Source organism: Bos grunniens, chromosome 14, assembly GCF_055505025.1.
Source record: "Bos grunniens cultivar Pamir isolate PY7600 chromosome 14, Bosgru_T2T1.0, whole genome shotgun sequence".
NCBI lineage: Eukaryota > Metazoa > Chordata > Mammalia > Artiodactyla > Bovidae > Bos > Bos grunniens.
The window spans coordinates 83,949,898-83,974,039 of NC_141178.1; the positions used below are offsets into that span (position 1 = coordinate 83,949,898).

Below are 24,142 nucleotides of genomic sequence, written 5' to 3' on the forward strand. Positions count from 1 at the left end.
TGGACTCCACTGTGTGACTGAAAACATAAATATAGTGTGATGAGTATATTTATAAATGTTTTAGCTGTTTGTCACACAGTTATCAGAGAAAGATTTTAAATATCTATATTTTCCCCTTAAAAACTTAACTATTTGTAGCTTATAAGATACTTTTAGATACTTTAAAATAACCCACAGTTGACTGTGCTTAAATATTTATTGGGCTTCCCTGGTGGCTCAGCTGGTAAAGAATCTGCCTGCAATGGGGGAAACCTGGGTTTGATCTCTGGGTTGGGAAGATCCCCTGGAGGGGAGAATGGCTACCCACTCCAGTATTCTTGCCTGGAGAATCCCCACAGACACAGGTGCCTGGTGGGATAATTAGTCAAATTGTCTTCAATATTTCATACTTAAATAATCCTGTATTGTGAATAACGAACAATGTTCATGACAGACTTTATGAAAAAACAGAATTCAAGCTCTTAAGACTTTTGGCTTAAATATGCCTTATAACATGCAAGATTCCTTATGTAAATCACAGCTTCTATTTTTCCACTTCTATTGTTGGCATTTTTTGGTTCAATTGCATGGAAATTGAGCAGTAGCAGTTAAGTAATGACTATTTGAAGGAGGAATTGAACAAGTGAATGAACAAATGCATATTACCCTGCCCTATGTCAGACTCCTGGCAAAGTCTAGAAACTTCAAAGAATCAATAAACACTAGGAGTATGTTTATTTAGCCCACTGTACCCTCATGAGGAATTACTTCAATCATCATAGCAAAAGAAAATCTTTTGTGTACTGAGTACTTTTCCTAACTGCATGTTATAGAAGAATCTCCCTGTTTGTCTCAACACTTTTACTTCGTACATATTTCTATATTCTATGTAGAAATTTTGACCCCAAAATAATCTGCTTTGAATTATTTCATCACTGCCTTCCAAACTATACCAATGCTAATTCATATTTTAAAAATAAAATATATGCATTTTTAATGTAAAGAAAATGTTAGAAGTTCTTTTCAGAATTGCACAAAGTTTCCACAATTGCGTTTACATTAGTGTGCCTTGCCTAATCCTCCATAGTTTTAACCTTCTATAAGTGATATAATTTTTAAACCTTTGAACTGATATTCACAAGGAAAATGAGCATCTGTCAACAGAATCATTAACAGGTATCCTCCCAGTTCCATTCAGATGGCACGGTGGTAAAGAATCTGCCTGCCAATGCAGGAGATGCAAAAGACACTAGTTCGATCCCTGGGTCAGGAAGATCCCCTGGAACAGGAAACGGCAACTCACTCCAGTCTACTTGCCTGTGAAATTCGATGAACAGAGGAGCCTGGTGGGCTACAGTCCAGGCGGTCCCAAAGAGTCAAATACGAACGAGCAACTGAGCGCGCGTGTGCGCGCGTGCACACACACATACTCAGCAACTCATTTAGAGATTACGTCTGCTGGCAGTGCTTTGGACAGTATGCTCTTCTGTTGTTTTAGTTATAATTGTCCACGTGTGTTAAGGCAATGTTAGCTCCCGTGGTGAAGCTAGTTATAGTTCACGTCTCAGTCTATTTGCTTCCTTTAATATGTAGGCAGTACGAGGTTTAGTTATTTATGCATTTTATTCATAGTGTCTATATGCATATATACCTTCTAATTAAATGTTTAGTATGTTTATATACTTTTATATATAGTCTGTAATGTAATCTAGAATGAGGATTATAATAGTGATGATAAAGATGATAGCAGTTTTGTTTCTGAAATTTAGGAAAGCAGGAATCACAACGTCATGGAAATAGTGCTGTTCCCTAAATTCACCAAAATTCATGTGTAAAGCAAGTGATTCAATTATACATATACATGTACCTTTTCTGTTTCAAACTCTCTCCCCATTTAAATTGTTACATAATATTGAGCAGCACTCCCTGTGCAGTAGGTGGGTCTTCATTCAACATCCACTTTAAGTATAGCAGTGTGTTCATCACATTGTTGTTAATTTCTGCATGTGAATGGTATCCGGCGCTACTTCTCCATGTCTGACTTCACTCAGTATGACAGTCTCTAGGTCCATCCATGTTGCTGCAGATTACCTCACTTCATTCTTTTTAGCAGCTGAGTAATAGCAGTTTTTAATACTTTTAATGTGTGTGTTATGACTGACATTTTGGGTGTTCCAAGGGACGTGTGCGTTTCTTTTCTGTGCATGCGTTCAACCCAACTTCATCTTGATTTCTGAACTTCTGTGGATGTAGATAGCTGTGAATATAGACACATTTCATAAGCATTTTGCAAGAATTTAATATATCCACAATGTCAATGGGAAGAATAGTAAGAAAGGCCCTGGAATGACCTCTTGATATTTCACACAAAAGAATTGCATGCTTCTGTAAGTGTGGCTTTCATAATTATGATGTTCCACAGCTAGGAATTTGATGATCTGAAAGCAGTTGTTAGACAAATCCCTTACACTTTAAATAATATTTAATTTTATAATCAATTTTGTTGTTGCATAATTCTGATATGTAAAAGCATTGTTCAACCTGCAGGCCTTGAACTTTTCTTATAACTTGGTTCATGACAAGTAGGACCCCTTCATCATTACTTGAAATAGTAGCCCAAAGATAAACATGATTTCAAGAGACATTGTTGATAATACCTGTATCTGCACTGATCTGTACTTATTTTCAATCTATTTTTGTTTTGAATATTCATAGAGTCCTAATAAACTCCTACATCTAAAATTTTATCATTAAGATAAAGTCAGCAAAATGTTTGTGAAAGGTCTCTAAAGGAGGAGTCAGTTGTCCTAACTGTCTTCACAAATATAAAATGAAGGTGAAAGTCGCTCAGTTGTGTCTGACTCTTTGTGACCCCGTGGACTCTACAGTCCATGGAATTCTCCAGGCCAGAATACCGGAGTGGGTGGCCTTGCCCTTCTCCAGAGGATCTTCCCAACCCAGGGATCGAACCCAGGTCTCCCTCATTTCAGGGAGATTCTTTACCAGCTGAGTCACAAGGGAAGCCCAAGAATATTGGAGTGGGTAGCCTATCCCTTCTCCCGCGAATCTTCCCAACCCAGGCATCAAACGAGGTCTCCTGCATTGCAGGCAGATTCTTTACCAAATGAGCTATCAGGGAAGCCCAAATAGAAAATACAAGCTAAAAGAGAAAATATTTGAAAGTCACACATTTCAAATAAGAAATATATAGAAAGATTATGCAAAGAAGTCTCAAAAGCAACAGGAAGAAAAGAAGCAATCTAACATCAACGTACAAGGTTTTTCTTTTTTCCTTCATTGGAGTGTCACTGCTATTCAGTACTGTGCTAGTTTCTACTGTATAGTGAGGCGAGTTAGCTGTATGTTTGCATACATCCCCTCCCTCCGACCCCTGACATCCCATCATATAGGTCACCGCAGAGCACTGAGTTGAGCTCCCTGTGCTTTACAGCAGGGTCCCACTAGCTCTCTGGCCATCATCAAAAATCTACAAACAAGAAACGCTAGAGAAGGTATGGAGAAAAGGGAACCCTCTTGCACTGTTGGTGTGAATTTAAATTAATACAGCTACTGTGCAGACCAGTATGGAGGTTCCTTAAGAAACTAAAAAAGTAGAACTGCCATTGACTCAAGAATTCCACTACTGGGCATATACCCTGCTGCTGCTGCTGCTAAGTCGCTTCAGTCGTGTCTGACTCTGTGCGACCCCATAGACAGCAGCCCACTAGGCTCCTCCGTCCCTGGGATTCTCCAGGCAAGAATACTGGAGTGGGTTGCCATTTCCTTCTCCGATGCATGAAAGTAAAAAGTGAAAGTGAAGTCACTCAGTCGTGCCCAACTCAGCGACCCCATGGACTGTAGCCCACCAGGCTCCTCCGTCCATGGGATTTCCAGGCAAGAGTACTGGAGTGGGGTGCCATCGCCTTCTCCAGGGCATATACCCTGAGAAAACCACAATTCGAAAAGGCACATGGACCCCAGTGTTCACTGCAGCACTATTTACAACAGCCAGGACATGAAAGTAATCTAAATGTTCACTAAATATAGAAACTCTTAAATAGATACTTTACTAAAGGAGATAAGCAGAAGTCAAATGATCACATAAAGGATAGTCACTGTCATTAGTCATTATAAAATGCAAATGAAAACAAAAATGAGATTATGCTAAACATGTATTTCAATTGTTAGAGTTAAATAAAACAAATTACAAAATGATATAATTCAAAATTGGTTTGTATATATGTAACTTTTGAATAGCTTTCAATGCAGGGCATCAAATTTCTAAATTATCTCTTTAATTATTAATCTTCATAAGAGTATAAATCTATTCCTACTCCGTATGCTGCTGCTGCTGCTAAGTTGCTTCAGTAGTGTCCAACTCTGTGCGACCCCATAGATGGCAGCCCACCAGGCTCCCCCGTCCCTAGGATTCTCCAGGCAAGCACACTGGAGTGGGTTGCCATTTCCTTCTCCAATGCATGATAGTGAAAAGTGAAAGTGAAGTCGCTCAGTCGTGTCCGACCCTCAGCCACCCCATGGACTGCAGCCTTCCAGGCTCCTCTGACCATGGGATTTTCCAGGCAAGAGTACTGGAGTGGGGTGCCATTGCCTTAGTTAAATCTAACATTCTTCTCCATTGCATTTTGTGAGTTTGCGTCTATGTGTGTTTGTAGGGTGTGCTACGAAAATACAGTTCTATTACTTTATAATCACTGTACCAAGAGTTGCCACAATTAAGGGCATGCTTGGCTGGGGAGACAGTACAGTAACTTCTTGGGGCTTTAGTTTGTGACAACTGAGGGCAGTTGATAGAAATGGGAGTCTTGGCTGGACACACAGCAGCACAGCTAGAAATATTTCCATCCTCTCTTCCAGTTTAGCCTGATATTGTAACTAATGTTGATATGAGGGGTCATGCCTGGAAATTCAGTATTCTGTTTCCAGTTTGTACATCTGAAAAGGAGTAAGTGAGCGTTCCTCTGTATCCCCCTGTAGTCTGGGAGGTGGTGAGGACTATCTGGCTCATGTGGACGTAGAGATGGGAGATCTGTATTGAAGATGACACAGCTGCCCTGACAGTCCTGGATTTCTTACTGCAGAACACTTAATGTCAGAAAAACAAAATTCCCTGTAAGACAGTGTATATTTACATCTTCTTAGACCATCTTTATTTTATAAAAATAATATATCATCTTGAATTATTGTTTTACAATGCTTATATTTCTTAGTAATTACAAAAATCAGCAAGAGATATACAGAATGTAGAGAACACGTGGTGTAGACAGGTTTGGTTTTGCTTGTTGCACCAAATTTCTTGAGTGGCAGGCGGAAAGGTTTAGCTCAATTAGAAAGTGACCTGGGGAAGAAGCTGATTGCAAGGGTAAGAGTAATTCCTATTTAAAGAGCCCTATTTGTTATGAAGATAGAAGATATTTTAGAGGGCGGTTAAGCCTGGTATCAGATTCTTGGTATCACGAATTACCTAACTGCCAAAACACACACACACACACACACAAACAAACCTTTCACAGTTTCTATCAGCTTTTAACTCAATAACTCAATTAATAAAGCTAAGCATCATATATGACTTTAATCTAAACAGGTGAGCATGCCTCTTTTTGATCCAATGTCGAATTTAGTTTTAAATGTGCCTGTTTATATGTAACATCAGGCAAAAAACACTCATTTCAGAAAATTTAGCAAGGAGACTTTTGTTGTTATTGTTGTTTAATTTCAAAACCCTGATTCAGATAGGCTTTTTACTTTTCTGACCCACATCATTATATTATCAAATAAAAAATTACAAAAGTACTTTATAATATAGTGGGCCAGTATACCAAAGTTTACCAACTTCTGCATCACTATCATAATAATGTAAATGCTAACTTTTATTAAGTGATTGCTATGTGTTTGTATGTATTTAAGAAGTTTGCATGTATTAAATCTGGCAATATCTCATTAAAATTAATTGTATATAACTAAGGAATAAGATAGCAAATGAACTTTATTAAAAGGATATTTCACCCTATTTACATCAAATCCTGTTTGTTAAAAATAACTTTTATGGTAACTGAATCTGACAATATGAAAGAGATTTTGGTATGTTTTCATTTTAATCTTTAGAAGCTTCAAATCAGGAATTCAGTTCCGACGCTTTGTGACCCCATGGACTGCAGCAGACAAGGAATTAGACTTCTGGAGTCACCAATTTTAGACTTCTATTTCCTATCTTCAATTTGATTTTACAAACTTGCTTTCAATAGCAGCATGTACATTTTAAATCCCATGGACGGAGGAGCCTGGTGGGCCACAGTCCATGGGGTCGCTAAGAGTCGGACAAGACTCAGCGACTTCACTTTCACTTTTCACTTTCATGCATTGGAGAAGGAAATGGCAACCCACTCCAGTGTTCTTGCTTGGAGAATCCCAGGGACGGGGAAGCCTGGTGGGCTTCCGTCTATGGGGTCACACAGAGTCGGACACGACTGAAGCGACTTAGCAGCAGCAGCAGCAATATACATGCTTATTATCATCCTCACATAGTGGAAAGACTGGAAAAGCAAACATGACTTATTTGGATAAAAACAAAAGTGGCTACATAACCTGAACAATTTAGTGGCTCTTCTGAGTGTAGTAGTCATGCTATCTAAAGGTTTCTGGAAGTTGGAAACCAGCAGCGACATTGCAAGATTTAAGAAGAAAAATTTTGATGAGATTGAGTTTATAAAATAAGTGTAACTTGGGTAGGATTTGAATAGCTTTAATATTTCTTACTTTAAATATGATTTTACATTGATAATTCCACTTAAGATTCATAAAATCTTGCTCTATTTGACAAAGAAAAGCAAAGTTAAGAATAAAAAAATATTTCAGTAAATTAAGAACACTGTATTTTTGATTGCAAGTTCTGTATTTTTACTTCTTCTGGCTATTTTTTGGACCTGAGTTTCAGTATGATTTTCAAATGGACTACCCTGTGTGAAAAAATGAAAGTGTTAGTAGCTCAGGGATGTCTGACTCTTTGTGACCATAGACTGTAACCCACCAGGCTCCTCTGTTCATGGAATTCTCCAGGCAAGAATACTGGAGTGGGTAGCCATTCCCTTCTCCAGGGGATCTTCTTGACCTAGGGATATTCAAATGTACTATCCTACTTGAACAGAAAGGAATAATTTAGACATAAGTCCAAAAAATTAGAGAAGACCTTATATAAAAAGAAGATACAATAAAAGAAAAAAAAACTGACAGTAGTTTCTGAAGGCAGAGGTTAACTCATCAAATGTAGGGTGTGATGCATAACGGACTGAAAAGACTGATGGCTCATTCAACAAGCAATTTTATTCAGTATCCAAGTATTACACTCTAATTTAAATTAAATAGGTGAATAAACATGGATAAAGGTGTCAGGATAAGGTAATGAAAAAAATAGGCACTGTTTCATAGTCTTATACACATAAAATCATATCTTAATAATGTTACCTATCAGATCCCTGTTTCTGATCATTTTAAAGACTCAGTCAAAGCATTTTTATATTTTTTAAAATCACATTTTCATTGGGGAAATTCTATAATAATAAGTTTAAATACCTTCTGATCCTTAATATATATTATATGTAAAATATAAATATATATAAGTAGTCTGAAATATTGTAGCTGATAAAATGGATTCCTAGTTAGCTTTCCCTTTCCTAGGGAAAGGAATTCCCCGGGGTGCTCAAGTGTTGGATGGACTGTTCCTTCTGCCCCATATGTGTGTCTACACTTCTGTAGCTGAAATGTTGACCCTCGTCCTCACTTAAAACTCTTAGAATATGGATATAGGCGTGTCTCTTCTTTGCAGTGGCTTCATCTCTGTGAACTTTCAAATTAGCACATACCATGGAAGTTATGTATGATATACTGAAAACAATGATGTAATTTGCAACTGCTACGAGAGTGGGTGAAAAGAGTATAATTTCTAGACACACACACCCTCTACACTTGAACTGTACTGGTCTAAAAAGACTGATGATTCTTTCAACAAGCAATTTTAATCAGTATCCAAGTACTACAGTCTACGCTGAATTAAATAAGTAAATAAAACAGGAGGGTACAGGAGGTTGTTCTGAATTTTGGGTAGAAATCCTTGCTTACATCTTGGGGTCTATTGTAAAGAAACAATCAAGTTGACTCATTTTAATTTATTCAATAAATTAAGAAATTGCTTTTGTGAGAAAATATACTATATACTCCATAGAAAGATGTACAGACTATCACAAGAAGCTTAAAATCTAGCTACAGCAAAGGACAAGTACTTAATGAAGACGGGCAACCTCAGGTCAACATATTCACACTCACATAAACAAACATACACACAAAAAAACCCCACAAGAATGAATGAATTAAATGGGGCCAGCAGAACAGCAGCAATTATCACGGATGTGAGTAATTTAGGAAGATCGCAGAGGTGAATTGTGGCTGATGTTTCTTTCATGCAGTAAGTATGTGAGGGGTGAGCATTCTAGTTAGAACTCCTAGCTGAAACCTAAGTGCCAGATGTACCTACTTCTTATCTCTTGGGTGTTCCTGGACAGAAAGATCAGCTTAATGACTCTTTTGTCCAAGTTGGAAAATCTGAATAAAAATTATGACCACTGGGACTTCCCTGGTGGTCCCGTGGTTAAGACTCCCTGATTCCACTGCAAGGGTCCAGATTTGATCCCTAGCCTGGGAAACAGGATCCCACATGCCTTGTGGCCAAACTGAAATAAATAAATGAATAAAAACAAATTATATATAAAAAAAATGACTTTCTTTTATAGACATTGCATTGAAATACACACTTTTAAAAAATAAATAGTATCCCATAATACCCAATGGTCAGCTCACTGATTTGGTTTTATAGTAAAAGGGCTAAATATGCATAACATCAAAGACAAACATGATTTGGAAAGAACACTGAAGATTATCATTTTAAAATTAACTATCTTTATCCTCAAAACAATTTTAAGTGGCTTACAAAATATTTACAGGAACAATAAAATTAATTTTGAATTGATAATAATGGAAAACAGAATACAGAGGTGAAAATAGCCCCCAATCCCTCCCAGCATCAGAGTCTTTTCCAATGAGTCAACTCTTCACATGAGGTGGCCAAAGTAATGGAGTTTCAGCCTCAGCATCAGTCCTTCCAATGAACACCCAGGACTAGTCTCCTTTAGGATGGACTGGTTGGATCTCCTTGCAGTCCAAGGGACTCGCAAGAGTCTTCTCCAACACCAAAGTTCAAAAGCATCAATTCTTCGGCACTCAGCTTTCTTCACAGTCCAACTCTCACATCCATACATGACCACTGGAAAAACCATAGCCTTGACTAGGCAATAGCAATGAAATTACTGACTTCATTCCATTAGCAAGTGTCAAGTCTTCTGCAGCCAGATTTAGCTAATATATTCTGTTCAGTGCCTATTTCAACTGCCTTTCAGAGGAAGTTTGCTTTCACCTCTAAAGGGACACAAGATACTTTACTTGACTACTCATAGGGTAGCTCGGCCATCTCATACAATTTTTTCAAGATATTAACTGCATTCAACTCCTTCTGGAAATATGGATATGACACTGTGTATAAAGGGATTCAGGCTTCCCCAGTGGCTCAGCAGTAAAGAGTCTGCCTGCTGAGCTGCAGGAGATGCAGTTTCAGTCCCTGGGTCAGGAAGATCCCCTGGGGGAGAGTATGGCAATCCACTCCAGTGTTCTTTCCTAGAGAGTCCCATAGACAGAGGAGTCTGGTGAGCTGCAGTCCAGAGGGTCACAAAGAGTTGGACACGACTGAAGCAACTTAGGACTCATGCACATAAAGGGACTCATTTGGTAGATTCATTTAGGACCATGGGAGGAGGTCATCTGGAGAAGGTGACCTCTGGTTGACTGGCACACTGGACCTGCGTGCGCCTCACCCTCTCCCTTGTCTTTAGAATGTGCATTCTGTCCATCATTCCTTCAGTGAGAGATATTTCCAAAGACCACACAAGCAGTCTTGAGAGAGCAACTTGCTGTTGAGACCATCTGGACAGTATACATGCTTGAAGCTGGTCAAGACCTCTGTATAAATATTTGAAATTCTGACTGGTGGGTATTGAGATCTACTTGTCTCACAGCCTCCCATGAAAAGCCCTATATGTGAGACTATAAGAAATAGTTTGATGCTTATTCTAGAACATGAGTTCAACTTTAATTCAATTGTATTTTACTGACCTGCCTTAAAGTTAATTCAACTTATTGGGATATCAGGGCTTCCCCAGTGGTTCAATGATAAAGAATCCACCTACAGTGCAGGAGACCCGGGTTTGATCACTGGGTCAGCAAGATCCCCTGGAGGAGGAAATGGCAACCCACTCCGATATTCTTGCCTAGAGAATTCCATGGAAAGAGGAGCTTGGTGGGTTACAGTCCATGGGGTTGCAAAGAGTCAGACATGACTTAGAGACTAAACAACAACAATAATATCTGGGTGTTGACACCAGGAATGAGAAGAATCAGGACTTTTTGTTTGATGATGGGTTACTGGAACCTGAGAGTCACAGTTTCCTGCACAGAGAGGAGTGTTATCAATTTACCAGGGAATGAGAGAATTTCTTAAAAGAAAATTTAAATTTCTGAAAAAAAAAACATATATATACAGTGAGAAACAGAGTACTAACATAATTGGAAATCTCTATTACACAAAAATCTTTAAGAACACTGAAAGTTTATTTTTCAGGACTGACTCAGAGGCATAGTGACTAGATTAGATAGTTGTCTCTGGTGCCATCTATTGTCTGAAAGATGTAAGAATTCTAGGATCTACAGTATATGGGAAACACTTTTAAAGTTCATTCCTCTCAAGCAGTGCCAATGTGAAAGAGCATTTGCTAGGAAAGTCTGCTTTCTTAAGGCTGGTTCATGGTGAGCATGTAAGTATTTGAGTGGACGTAGCATGTATTTTCTTGATGATCTCCTTTACCACATTAGTTGCCAAGTTCCAAACCAAAAATCCTTAATACAAACCCTTTTGACCTTGTCATTTTTCATCCAATTCTTTGCTTTTAAAAATTCAATGTATCAATAAATCCATTCAATAAGTTTCTAATTTAGATGTATTTTTCAATTCTATTTTATTTTCTAAGGTTTCCAATCATTTGCAGAATGCCTCCCAACTTTTGTCATTTTCAATTTTTTTTTGACAATTTTCTTTAGGATGTTTTTAGAATTCTTTTTAAATTCTTACTTGCCAACTCCAATTTTGGTTCAATGTGTATTTGCTTTTGGCATTTTCCCTCTTGTATGGGCATAAAATCTTTCCTGTTATCATGTTAGTAATTTGTTTATTACATGCCGTACAGACTACAAAGATGTTCTACAGGATTTCTCAAATCAATGAAGCTTCAGTTATTTTTCTGATGCAATTAAGAGTGATAAGCTCCATTCAGTAGAAAACTGATTCTTTTGGTTTTGGCAACATGCACTGTATCTCCAGTTCACCCCTCGTACTAGTACTAGGTACTCACATAAATACTTGAGCTTTCTTAGTCTCTTCAGCACAAAAGCAATATAGAATTGTCTATTCTTGTGTTTCAGAGGTTTTTGACATATCTTTAACCCCCCACTCCAAGCAATTTAAAATTTGGCAAATGCTGTGAAGGGAAAACAGCTCTGTGTTTGTAGCCATGCAAATTTCCCAGTTTCTGTACTCTGCTGCTGCTGCTGCTGCTAATTCACTTCAGTCGTGTCCGACTCTGTGCAACCCCATGGACAGCAGCCCACCAGGCTCCCCCGTCCCTGGGATTCTCCAGGCAAGAACACTGGAGTGGGTTGCATTTCCTTCTCCAATGCATGAAAGTGAAAAGTGAAAGTGATGTCGCTCAGTCGTGTCTGACTCTTAGCGACCCCATGGACTTCAGCCTACCAGGCTCCTCCATCCATGGGATTTTCCAGGCAAGATTTCTGGAGTGGGGTGCCATCGCCTTCTCCAAGGGTACTCTAGTACTGTGTAATCACCAAAAGTTCTGAAAGTTTTTCTGAGAGCAGCTGAAACATCATTGTTTTAGTGAAACCGTCATACAAAACGCACATAAGAACAATCAAGTTGATGATGAAAAACTGTGTTTAGTAATTGGGATGGTTTTGCCTCCCTTTGGTGCTCTCAGGCATACGACTCTTATTTAAAAGTCCTTCTGGGACTTTCCTGGTGGTCCAGCGGTTAAGAGTTCACCTGCCAGTACAGAGGACATGGGTTCAATCCCTGGTCCAGGAAGATAACCACAAGCCACATTCCATCTAAGCTGTGCACCACAACTGCTGAACCTGTGACATTAGAGCCCATGGTCTAGAGTCTATGGTCTGCAACAGAAAGTAGCCCTACTCTCTGCAACTAGAGAAAGCCCATGCACAGCAAGGAAGATCCTGCACAGCCAAAAATAGATAGATAGGTAGATAGATAATTTTTTAAAAATAAAGTCCTTTCGTCTTCTCAGAAGGCACCTAAGATAACAGGTTCTATAGCACCCCCCGTGGGTCTCACCCTTCAGTGCAACAAAAAATATTACATTTCAGTGCTGAGGGCATCAAGTAACATTTTTAGGAACTTCCATGTGGTTTTTGAAATACTTTAAATGAGAGCTACATTTTAAAATATATGAACTATTTAAAAGAACCTCTACAGTATTAGAGTGTAGGACTCTAGTGGGATTTCAAGTGTCAGAAAAAAACAACCACAATATTACTGAGAGTAAAAATTGCCTCTTCAAACTAACACTAACAGAATTGCTATTATAATTATGAAGCTGTTTCAAAATAATAATTCACAATAACCTACTAATTATTCCCTAGGAATCTCTTGGAAATGAACATGTTTGGAACCTTCAGTTATTAGGTCCCTAATGACTTGAGAATGTATATAAAGTCCTTGGTTCTATTGGTGAAATTATTCATCTAGGTAATAGGAAAATGTCTCCTTCTTTGGTAAGTAGCTTCTGTGTTTACCAGATTGGCTTTATTGATGCAAAAATAGACTTTTATGGATCTGAGACCTCTGACATGTGTCAAAATAGTTGCAAAGTCATATGTATTAGCATATTACCTACGAATAAATTTACCCATGTCATTCTTCTATAGCTTCTACAGGGATCCAAGACACTTACCTTGTTTAAATAATTTTTTTTTGTTAACACAAATAAACTGAAACATGATCGGCTAGCATGTAGCCAACTGAAACATGATAGTTTCAATTAATTTATTTTCTATTCTAACATTGTTTTGCTATACATTTATGAAAAATTTAGCAAATCACTTCAGTTTGATTGAATCTTTTTGGTCATTCCCATTGAAAGCAAGAATCCAAGATTCACTCTCATCTCTGACTTTTCCCCTTGTGCTTCTCTTCTCACTCACGTTTCTCTACATGGGTGGTGGTGGTGGTGGTGGTAGAGGTGATTTAGTTACTAAGTCGTGTTCACCTCTTCATGGACTGTGGCCCCGCCCTGCTCCTCTGTCCATTGGATTTCCCAGGTAAGAATACTAGAATGGGTTGCCATTTCTTTCACCAGGGAATCTTCCTGACCAGGGATCAAACCCAGGTCTCCTGCATTGTAGGCAGATTCTTTAAGGGCTGAGCCACCAGGGAAACCCTTCTTAGTCTATTGGAAGGGATGCTCGCTGTGAGTCCCCAAGAGTAATGGACTGTGTTTTCAGGAAATAACTGAGTCATTCTGTGCTGCCTTCAGCAAGTCTGCACCACAGCCTGTCTCACAGAGGCTGCACTGTTAATTCTCTAACCACCTTCATGGTTGTCCTCGTGAACTTTGACTTCACACATATCTGAATTTGAATTATACCTGTCAACTACTTGCGGAGTGACTCGGAACATTAAGCTTCAATGTCCCCATGCAACATACGGAATCAATAATGAGAATCTAGCTTACACAGCCAATCTGTCTTGAAGTTTTAGAGGCAGGAGCCTGGGCTCCAATCCTATTTTCATCACGTCTTAGCTCTCCAGCTCTCTGTGCTTTAGCTCCCTCAACTGTAAGAGAAAGACGACAGTGACAGCAACTGCATGAAACTCTGTGAGTGTACTTTTGTGTAACAAGTAAATAAATTATATGTAAAGTGTTTAGAATATTGCATTTCACATCACAATCATTATATAAATGATAACTATTATTTTAAAAATCTGGTGACATAGTTCTAATTATTAGCTAGGGATAAGCGAGAGCAGTGGGGTCGTTTCTGTTGTTGTTTAGTCGTTAAGCTGTGTCTGACTCTTTGTGACCCCACGGACTGTAGCCCATCAGGCCTCTCTGTCCATGAGATTCTCCAGGCAAGGATACTGGAGTGGGTTCCCATTTCCTTCTCTAGAAGGTCTTCCCAGATCAGGGATTGAACCCACATCTCCTGCTTTGGCAAATGGATTCTTTCTTTACTGCTGAGTAGAGAGCAGTGGAGTAATTGAAACTAATCTTCACTCTTTACCTATTATGTGCCAGTCTATCTAAAGTGAGACAGCGAAAAAGTATAGACAGATAGTTTTCCTAATTTAACCTGGCAGAGAAACCATGTGAAATACCATTGTCATTATTATAGTAAAATTTTAAATATATATAATGTTATATGTAATAATATACATATAGTATATGTATTAAGTATAGCAGACTCTCTCTCTCTCTCTATATATATATATATAATACACACACACATAATTTTGCAAGGTCATACAGTCCAGGTGGCTAATATGAGATTCTAACCAAATGCTTATTAACTCTAAATTTAGGTCTTATCATTTCTGAACACTCTGATTACCTTGAAAACAGGCAAAATAAGAATAAATTAACTACTATTTTAACAAGGTACGCATCTCATTCACACTCTTTGAGGTAATAACATAAGACAGCATCCTAACCCTTCTAATTATCTTAGACTTTTCTGTGCCTATGGTATAGCATACTTTTAGTGATTAGATGATATTACAACAATGAAGTTCTTAGCCCTGTAGCTGTCTCAGTAATTTTATATAAGTGAGAGAATTACCCCAACCATTTGTTCTAGCCAACTGTGGCACTAGTAGCAAAGCTCATTGGAGGTTTCACTTGCTTGTTTAATAGATTTCCAAGTCATCTTTCAAGGTTACAATAAAAAGTCTTATATTTCAAACTCATGTTCAAATTCTCCTTGCTTCCAGAAAATCTCTGAGATTACAGAAACAGAAATTGACAACATTCTTTTTTTTTTTTTGACAAAATTCTTAGACTCAATTATCCTGAATTATATTAGGATAAAAATTAAACATAGCTATTTTTGTTTGCTCACATATATAAATAGTGAGGAGGCTATATAGAGTGATTTTTAAAGATGAGAAGTTAATACTAAGTTTTTGCCCACTTTACTCAGTCATCTAATATTTATGGTGTGCTTACTAGAAGCCAAGAATGATAAAGAATGCCAAAGAGAAATGCAGTTAACCACTTTAATCTCCTTGACTTAGTATCTTGACAGGATTTAAGGAATTGCTTTAAACTTGTCCCTGTCTAAAACATGCTCTCAGCTGATGATTACTGACATTTGCTTTCATTTCACTAATATTATTTTTGCTTTTATTATTTTTTTAATAGCTGAAGTATATCTCATTGCATCAATCTAATTACCGTCAAGAGTGCAACACACTACTATCTATTAAATACTGGACAGAAGGAGTACATTGTTCTAGAATTATCATTGCAAGATGTACTCAAGTTAACATACTTTTAATAACAGATATATTTTTCCTTTTATCATCATTTCATTTATTACTTCATTATTCATTTAATCCTCTGTACTAGCTATAGGTCTATACTTGAGAATTAAAAAAAAGTAAGAAATATGAGATGTTATCTGCACATGTCTGTCCAGTGGAAGAACTAGCCATTAATCAAACAAATAAAATAAAACTATCAACCATGAGATAAAGCTACTAAATTCTGAAATATGTTTCTCATAATTTATATTTGGAAGGAGATTTAAATGGCAACCCATTCCAGTATTCTTGCCTGGAGAATCCCATGGACAAAGGAGTCTGGCGGGCTACAGTTCACGGGGTCGCAAAGAGTCGGACACGACTGAGAGACTTCACTTTCACTTTGGTCTGGGACTCTTGACTTGATTGCTTGTTTTTTTGTTGAAACAATAAAATAACCTTATAACTATATCTATTCTTTTTCTGTATCAACATAGCATCTTAGGATGTTAGAATTCTCATAAGAAGAAAACAGCACAGAATATGGACTTTTTAGATGGAACCTATATCTTGGTAACAGAATTTATTGTTAGGGTTTCCAACTCGTCCTGAACTGCAGATTGTCCTGTTTCTCCTGTTTCTGACTTTGTACTCTATGATTTTAATGGGGAACATTGGATTGATGATGTTAATCAGGGTTGATCCGCACCTTCAAACCCCCACGTATTTTTTCCTTAGTAACCTATCCTTTGTAGACCTTTGCTATTCTTCAGTCATTGTTACCAATATGCTTGTCAACCTCCTCTCTCAGAACAAGTCCATTTCCTATCACAGCTGTGCCCTGCAGTTCTATTTCTTCTGTACTTTCGCAGATACCGAATCCTTTATCTTGGCTGCCATGGCGTATGACCACTATGTCGCCATCTGTAACCCTTTACTGTACACGGCTGTGATGTCTCAGGGCATCTGCATATGGTTGATCGTCTTGTCATACTTTGGAGGCAATATGAGTTCCCTGGTGCACACATCCTTTGCATTTATTCTGAAATACATACACACTGAGGAAACCAGAAGGGAAAGAGACACGTGTACCCCAATGTTCATCACAGCACTGTTTATAATAGCCAGGACATGGAAGCAACCTAGATGTCCATCAGCAGATGAATGGATAAGAAAGCTGTGGTACATATACACAATGGAATATTACTCAGCCATTAAAAAGAATACATTTGAATCAGTTCTAATGAGGTGGATGAAACTGGAGCCTATTATACAGAGTGAAGTAAGCCAGAAGGAAAAACATAAATACAGTATACTAACGCATATATATGGAATTTAGAAAGATGGTAACGATAACCCTGTATACGAGACAGCAAAAGAGACACTGATGTATAGAACAGTCTTATGGACTCTGTGGGAGAGGGTGGGAAGATTTGGGAGAATGGCATTGAAACATGTGAAATGTCATGTATGAAACGAGATGCCAGTCCAGGTTCAGTGCACGATGCTGGATGCTTGGGGCTGGTGTGCTGGGAAGGCCCAGGGGGATGGTATGGGGAGGTTGGGAGGGAGGAGGGTTCAGGATGGGGAGCATGCGTATATCTGAAATTAAAAAAAAAAGAAAAAACAAACAAACAAAAAAAAAAGAGAACAAACAAACAAGCTATGACTGAAAACCAAAGGGACAGCCCTTGGAGGAAAAGTGCCAAAGGCTTCAGTGTTAGAACAGAGATGACCCCCTCCCTCCACTTTCGGGCCTGTAAGTTTGGAAATACATTTTTGACTTCTGAGTCTTTATAGCTGCTTCCTAGACATTTCCACCTTAAACCTAATCTCAAACAGACAAGGAGCCTGCATCATCGGTGCTGAATGTGCCCTCATGTGCATCCCAGAGCGGAGACGGTCACAGCCCACAAAGCAGATTCCTCTAATGCTATGTGACTCAGGGCTGGGGGATTTGTCTGTCAGATCGGGCCCTCATTGTCCCTCTTCACCTCCCTTGTCAAAGCCTTTTGACAGCCATGGCAGCCCAGAGATTCTCTTTCTCTTTGAATTTGTCTCAAAATTAAATTATAAAAAAAAAAAAAAAAAAGAAAAAAAAAAAATGTCATTAGTCACTTTTTCCCTCCCTTGCTTAAGTTATCGTGCATAGACACGTCACTTAATGAGTGGCTTCTCTCCACGTACGGCAGCTCAGTGGAAATTATCTGCTTCATTGTCATCATCATCTCCTACTTTTACATTCTCCTCTCAGTCTTAAAGATCCATTCTTCCAGCGGGAGGAAGACCTTCTCTACGCGTGCTTCTCACCTGACATGTGGCCATCTACCAGGGAACTCTGCTCTTCATTTACTCATGACCCAGCTACCTGTATTCTCCCAACACTGATAAAATCATCTCAGTGTTCTACGCCATCATCATCCCAGTGCTGAATCCCTTGATTTATAGTTTGAGAAACAAAGACGTAAAAGACGCTGCTAAAAGGGTCTTAAAACCAAAGCTAAATCCCTCCTGAGATATAAGGTTCCAGGATTCATCTAAATCCCTGAGTACAAACTCCAGCTGTGTGTATGCTCAGTCATGTCCAGCTCTTTGCGACCCCATGGACTATAGCCCGCCAGGTGCTTTTGTCCTTGGAATTATCCAGACAAGAATACTGGAGTGGGTTGCCATTTCCTCTTCCAGGGAATCTTCCTCACCCAGGGATGGAACCTGTATCTCTTGCTTATCCTGCACTGACAGGCGGATTCTTTAACCCTGCAATGCCTGGGACAAACTGTAGCTAAGAACCTGCAACAACCTTGCCAGCACATACACAATTTCTCACACAAGCATTTTATCAAACACTTGTTTTCACAGAGCCAAACACATTTAATAGCCTCCAGATAAAGGAAACATTTAAAAGTTTCAAAATTGCTGCAAACTAATAGTTGGATAACTTTCCAACTATTCAGTTCAGTCACTCAGTGGTGTCTGACTCTTTGCAACCCCATGGACTGCAGCACGCCAGGCTTCCCTATCCATCACCAACTCCCGGAGCTTGTTCAAACTCATGTCCATCGAGTTGATGATGCCATCCAACCATCTCATCCTCTGTCATCTCCTTCTCCTCCTGCCTTCAGTCTTTCCAGCTATGGGGTCTTTTCCAGTGAGTCAGTTCTTCATATCAGGTGACCAAAGTATTGGAACTTCAGCTTCAGCATCAGTCCTTCCAATGAATATTCCTTTGTTATTGACTGGTTTGATCTTCTTACAGGCCAAGGGATTCTCAAGAGTCTTCTCCAACATGAAGGTTCAAAAGCATCAATTCTTTGGTGCTCAGCTTTCTTTATGGTGCATCTTTCACATCCATACATGACTACTGGAAAAACTATAGCTTTGACTCGACGATCTTTGTTGCTAAAGTAATGTCTCTGCTTTTTAATATGCTGTCTAGGTTTGTCATACCTGTTCTCCCATGGAGCAAGCATCTTTTAATTTCATGGCTGCAGTTATCATCTGCAGTGATTTTGGAGCCCAAGAAAATAAAGTCTGTCAATTCCAACCATTAGGAGCTGGGAGTTAATGCTAGAACAGATTGTAATAGGTTTTCTTAAAAGATATAGTAAGAACCTCAGAGACTGTGTCTGTGTGTGTTTTCATGTGTAGGATATCTCATTAACAAGATTGCATTTACAAAATTACTGGATTAGGGAGGAAGCCATATTCCTTTGGTTTCTGTGCTATCTCTTGTACCCAACTAGTCAATTGCACTTTGATCAAGTTACTTATTTTTTCTGTCTCAATTGTCTGACCTGTAAAATGAGGAGAGTATAGTACCTACATCAATGACTGTTGCATGTTTGACTAAATGCTGACAATCATGCCTGAATCATTTTAAACACTAGATAGATCTTAAATACATATTTTTCTTTAATAAATTAAAATACATAAAGTGCAACAAGATGGTGTGAAGCAGGGGTGCTAGGAAAGCAATCAGAACAGAATCAAATACCTTTTCTTAAACGCTGTCCAATAACAAGTCAAGAACCTTCTATACCCAATCTAATCCAAATTAATTTGAAAACTTGTTCTAAGTGGCATCTTGTAGACTAAACGTTAATTGCAAGCAGAGTATTTGTTTTCCTCCCTATCTTTTATTTTTATGTGTGAAAGTATTACTGAAAGTATGGAACATCCTTCTGTGGTATCTCAGAAATACAATGAGCTCCTGAGCATATAACCTGTGTCTTCAATGGCCGGTCAACTGACGTGACATTGGGAAGCACCACAGAGAACGGTCACTTGAAGCCTGGACATAAAAGGACATGTATGATTTCAAAATATATTTCTATAACTTATATTTTTCCTGTTTGTTATTATTTTAATCATTATTATTTATTATATCATTATTTAATTGCCATTTATATATCTGTTGGTGAGGTATCTGTTCAAATCATGTCCCCATTTTTAATTGGGTTGTGTTTTTATTATTTATAAACATTTTTGTAAGTCTAGCTACAAATTCTTTGTTGCAAAAATGTTTTACAAATATTTTATTCATTCCATCTATAATTCTAGCATCTATATTACATAATAATACATAACATTACATAATAATACAAAACATTAAAAATGATTTCATAAAATTATGTAACAGGAATAATTAATAATCAACAAAACATTTTTTCCCCTCTGCTTATATTCTATTCATACTGCTTCAGTTTTTGCTTGCTATATAAACACTATCTCAAAATGGCACAGGTTAAATAACTGGGCTGAATTGTGTTATTCTTCATGTTGACCATGGTCAGATTGTATCGACCCATACAGGATCCCACGGACAGAGGAGCCTGGTGGGCTACAGTCCAGGGGGTCTCAAAACAACAACAACCAAGTATAAACATTAGTTTGAAGGTTCTTGTTGTTTTATTTCAAAAGTAGTTATTTCAAAAGTATCTTACAAATAACAACCTGTGAAAAACTGAACTTCATGTGAACAATATATCATATTCTTTAGGTCTAAAAAATATACACATCATTCATATTCCAATTTTCACGTATTATCCAAGACACACACACACACACACAAACACGTGACACACATATAAATGCATGAAAACACAATGGAGATGAGTCTATATATTTCAGAAACAATTGAAAGTGAAAGTCACTCAGTCGTGTCTGACTCTTTGTGACCCCATGAACTATATAGTCCATGGAATTCTCCAGGCTAGAATACTGGAGTGGGTAGCTATTTCCTTCTCCAAGAGCTCATTCCCAACCCAGGGATCAAACCTAGGTCTCCCTCATTGCAGGCAGATTCTTTACCAGCTGAGCTACGAGGGAAGCCTACAGCATTCATTATCACTCATCTCATTTCCATTTTATAAAGAAAAAGTCTTTTTTATATTTCACTGGAGTGGGTAGCTGTTCTTTTCTCCAGGGGATCTTCCCAACCCAGGGATTGAACCCAGGTCTCCCACATTGCAGGTAGATTCTCTACCATCTGAGCCACCAGGAAAGTGCAAGAATATTGGAGTGGGTAGCCTATCCATTCTCCAGGGATCTTTCTGGCACAGGAATTGAACCAGGGTCTTCTGTATTGCAGGCCGATTCTTTACCAGCTGAGCTACAGGGTAGCTCAAGAGATAAAAATATATGTGTTAAATAAGTGTGTAGAAATGTTTCCCTTCAATGAGTAAAGAGACTCTTTCTTTGGCACCAGATTATTCCCACAAAAAGGTAATTAATATTATGACAAAACAAAAATACACATCTAGAGAACTGCTCATTAATACTTGCTTAATGTCTCACCAAATACTGAACATAACATAAACCCAAACCAGAAACATAATTATTGTATTATGATCAATCCATGATATGCTCATTATTTCTGGAACTGATACAGATACTCTTAAAACAATCATGGTTTTGAGAAATATTAGAATTGTTATCTTGGTTTGTATCCACATGAATATTCACAGAAAATGCTTAGTCCTGAAGCTTACAGCCAGGTATCTCTAACATTAGAGTCTCACCCACATTATTTTGAAGAGGAGAAGACAGGTAAATTCATCAAATGTATTCTTTGAAGTAAAGAAAGAAAGGCTCAGAGACAAGCTTGTAGAAAGTAACATGCCTCACAAATTACATTTAGATTTGGTTCAGTTTCCCAACGTTCTATACCAGGTACTTGTTTTATTGAGTAATAACAGTTATGCCTTTTTCAAGAGTGCGTGCATGAATGTATAATTTTCTGAATATGAAGACAATTGCAGATAGAATTGTGTTCTATCTTATGATATACTGCAGATGTGCAGAAGTGTTATACATCCATGTGTCCTTTTCTTGATCATTTTCTGAAAGCTTAGACAAGAACAAAGAAAAATGGGTGGAGGGAATTGCTCCTCCTTGACTGGATTCATTTTCTTGGGAATTACTGATAGCACCGAGGACAAAGCGACCATACTTACCATGGTTCTAATTGTTTATCTCGTTGGCCATTTGGCAAATCTTTGGATGATATTCCTGATTAAGATGGATCCCCAACTGCACACATCCATGTACTTTTTCCCCAGTCACCTCTCCTTCTGTGTCCTCTGCTGTTCCACTGCAATTCACCCCAAGATGATCATGGACCTATTTGCCAAGAGCAAATCAATCCCCTTCTATGGCTGTGCTCTGCAATTCTTGGTCTTCTGTATCTTGGCAGATTCTGAGTGTCTCCTGCTGGCAGTGATGGCCTATGACCAGTACAAGGCCGTCAGCAGCCCCTTGATCTATGTGGTCAGCGTGTCCAGCAGGATGTGCTCCCTGCTCGTGGCTGGAGTTTATCTGGTGGGAATGGCACATACTCCGATACAAACGGCATTAGCATTCCACTTATGTGTCTGTGGGTCAAATGAGATTAACCATTTCTTCTGTGATTTACCTCCACTTTTCCTCCTCTCCCGCTCTGATATACAGGTAAATGAATTGGCGTTATTCACTATTTTTGGTTTTATTGAACTGAGTACCATTTCAGGAGTCCTTTTCTCTTATTATATCATCCTATCAATCTTGAAGAGCCACTCTTCTGAGGGGAAGGTCAAAGCTTTCTCCACCCGCACCTCTCATTTAAATGTTGTGACAATTTTCTAGGGAACTGTACTTCTCTTGTATTTCAGGCCAAATACTTCCTACTCTCCACATCAAGACAAAATGACCTCATTGTTCTACACCCTTGTGATTCCCATGTTAAATCCTCTGTTATATAGCCTACAGAACAAAGATGTGAAACAGGCCCTGAAAAACTGGAAAATGAAAGGTGGTTTTAAAGGGTGTGCTATAAACATAGAGACACACATACATATGTTTGTTGTTTTTGTAAAATTATATTCATGATCTAAGGGAAATGAAATTGTTTCAAATACTTTAAAGGAATGAATAACTATTTTTAATACAGTATAATCTTTAAAAACACTACCGTTCCAAAACACAGCTTTCATTGTGTATAACAACTAATATATAGCACGTCCTTTTTGCCAAATACTTCCAGATTTTTGCAGTTTTGTCAAATATTATGATTAATTCTTTCATTCAAATATTATTTCAATTACACTAAGATTTATTGTATATTTACTGAGAGAACTTTGAGCATTTAGGTCCTTTATATTCTATGATACACACTGCATTTTCTATATTACTAACTATAAGCTAGAGCTAATAGCAAGTATTAATTAACTACACAGTCATATAATTCCTAAGAAGCCTCAAAATCACTCTGAAATAAAAATTGAGGACTATAAATCCAGCAGAAGCAAGACTATCAAAAGAGAAAAGGCAGTCTCTTCAATAAGTGGTGCTGGGAAAATTGTACAGCCCGTGTAAATGAATGAAATTAGAATATTCTCTAACACTGTACACAAAAATAAGTGCAAAATGGATTAAAGACATAAATATAAGATGAGGTATTACAAAACTCTTAGAGGAAAACATAGGCATAACAGTCTTTGACATTCATTGCAGCAATATATTTTTTTGTGTCCACCTCCTAAGGCAACAGAAATAAAAACAAAAATAAACCAATGGACCTATTTAAACTAAAAACTATAGGATACCATAAACACAATGAAAGGACAACCCATAGAATGGGAGACAATATTTGTAAACAATGTGAGCAACTAGGGATTAATTTCAAAATTTACAAACAGCTAATGCAGCTCAGTATACAAAACAAACAATCCAAACAAAACCATGCACAGAAGATCTGAATAGACATTTCTCCAAACAAAACATACAGGTGGTCAAGAGGCACATGAAAAGATTATCAACACGCGAATCATTAAACGCAAATTAAAACCACAAAGAGATATTATCTCACACTGGTTAAAATGGCCATAATCAAAAAGCCTACAAACAATAAGTGCTGGGGAGGGTGTCACTTCATTTCAGTTCAGTCATTCAGTCGTGTCCAAC

General features: G+C 38.0%; 2 pseudogenes; both read left to right on the top strand.

Annotated features, from left to right (window-relative positions):
• The first annotated feature begins 16,246 nt into the window (after nucleotides 1-16,246).
• On the top strand, nucleotides 16,247-18,296 carry LOC147359894 (olfactory receptor 5I1-like; annotated as a pseudogene).
• Nucleotides 18,297-22,015: 3,719 nt separating this feature from the next.
• LOC147359895 (olfactory receptor 5W2-like) lies at nucleotides 22,016-23,068 on the top strand (annotated as a pseudogene).
• The last annotated feature ends 1,074 nt before the right edge of the window (nucleotides 23,069-24,142 follow it).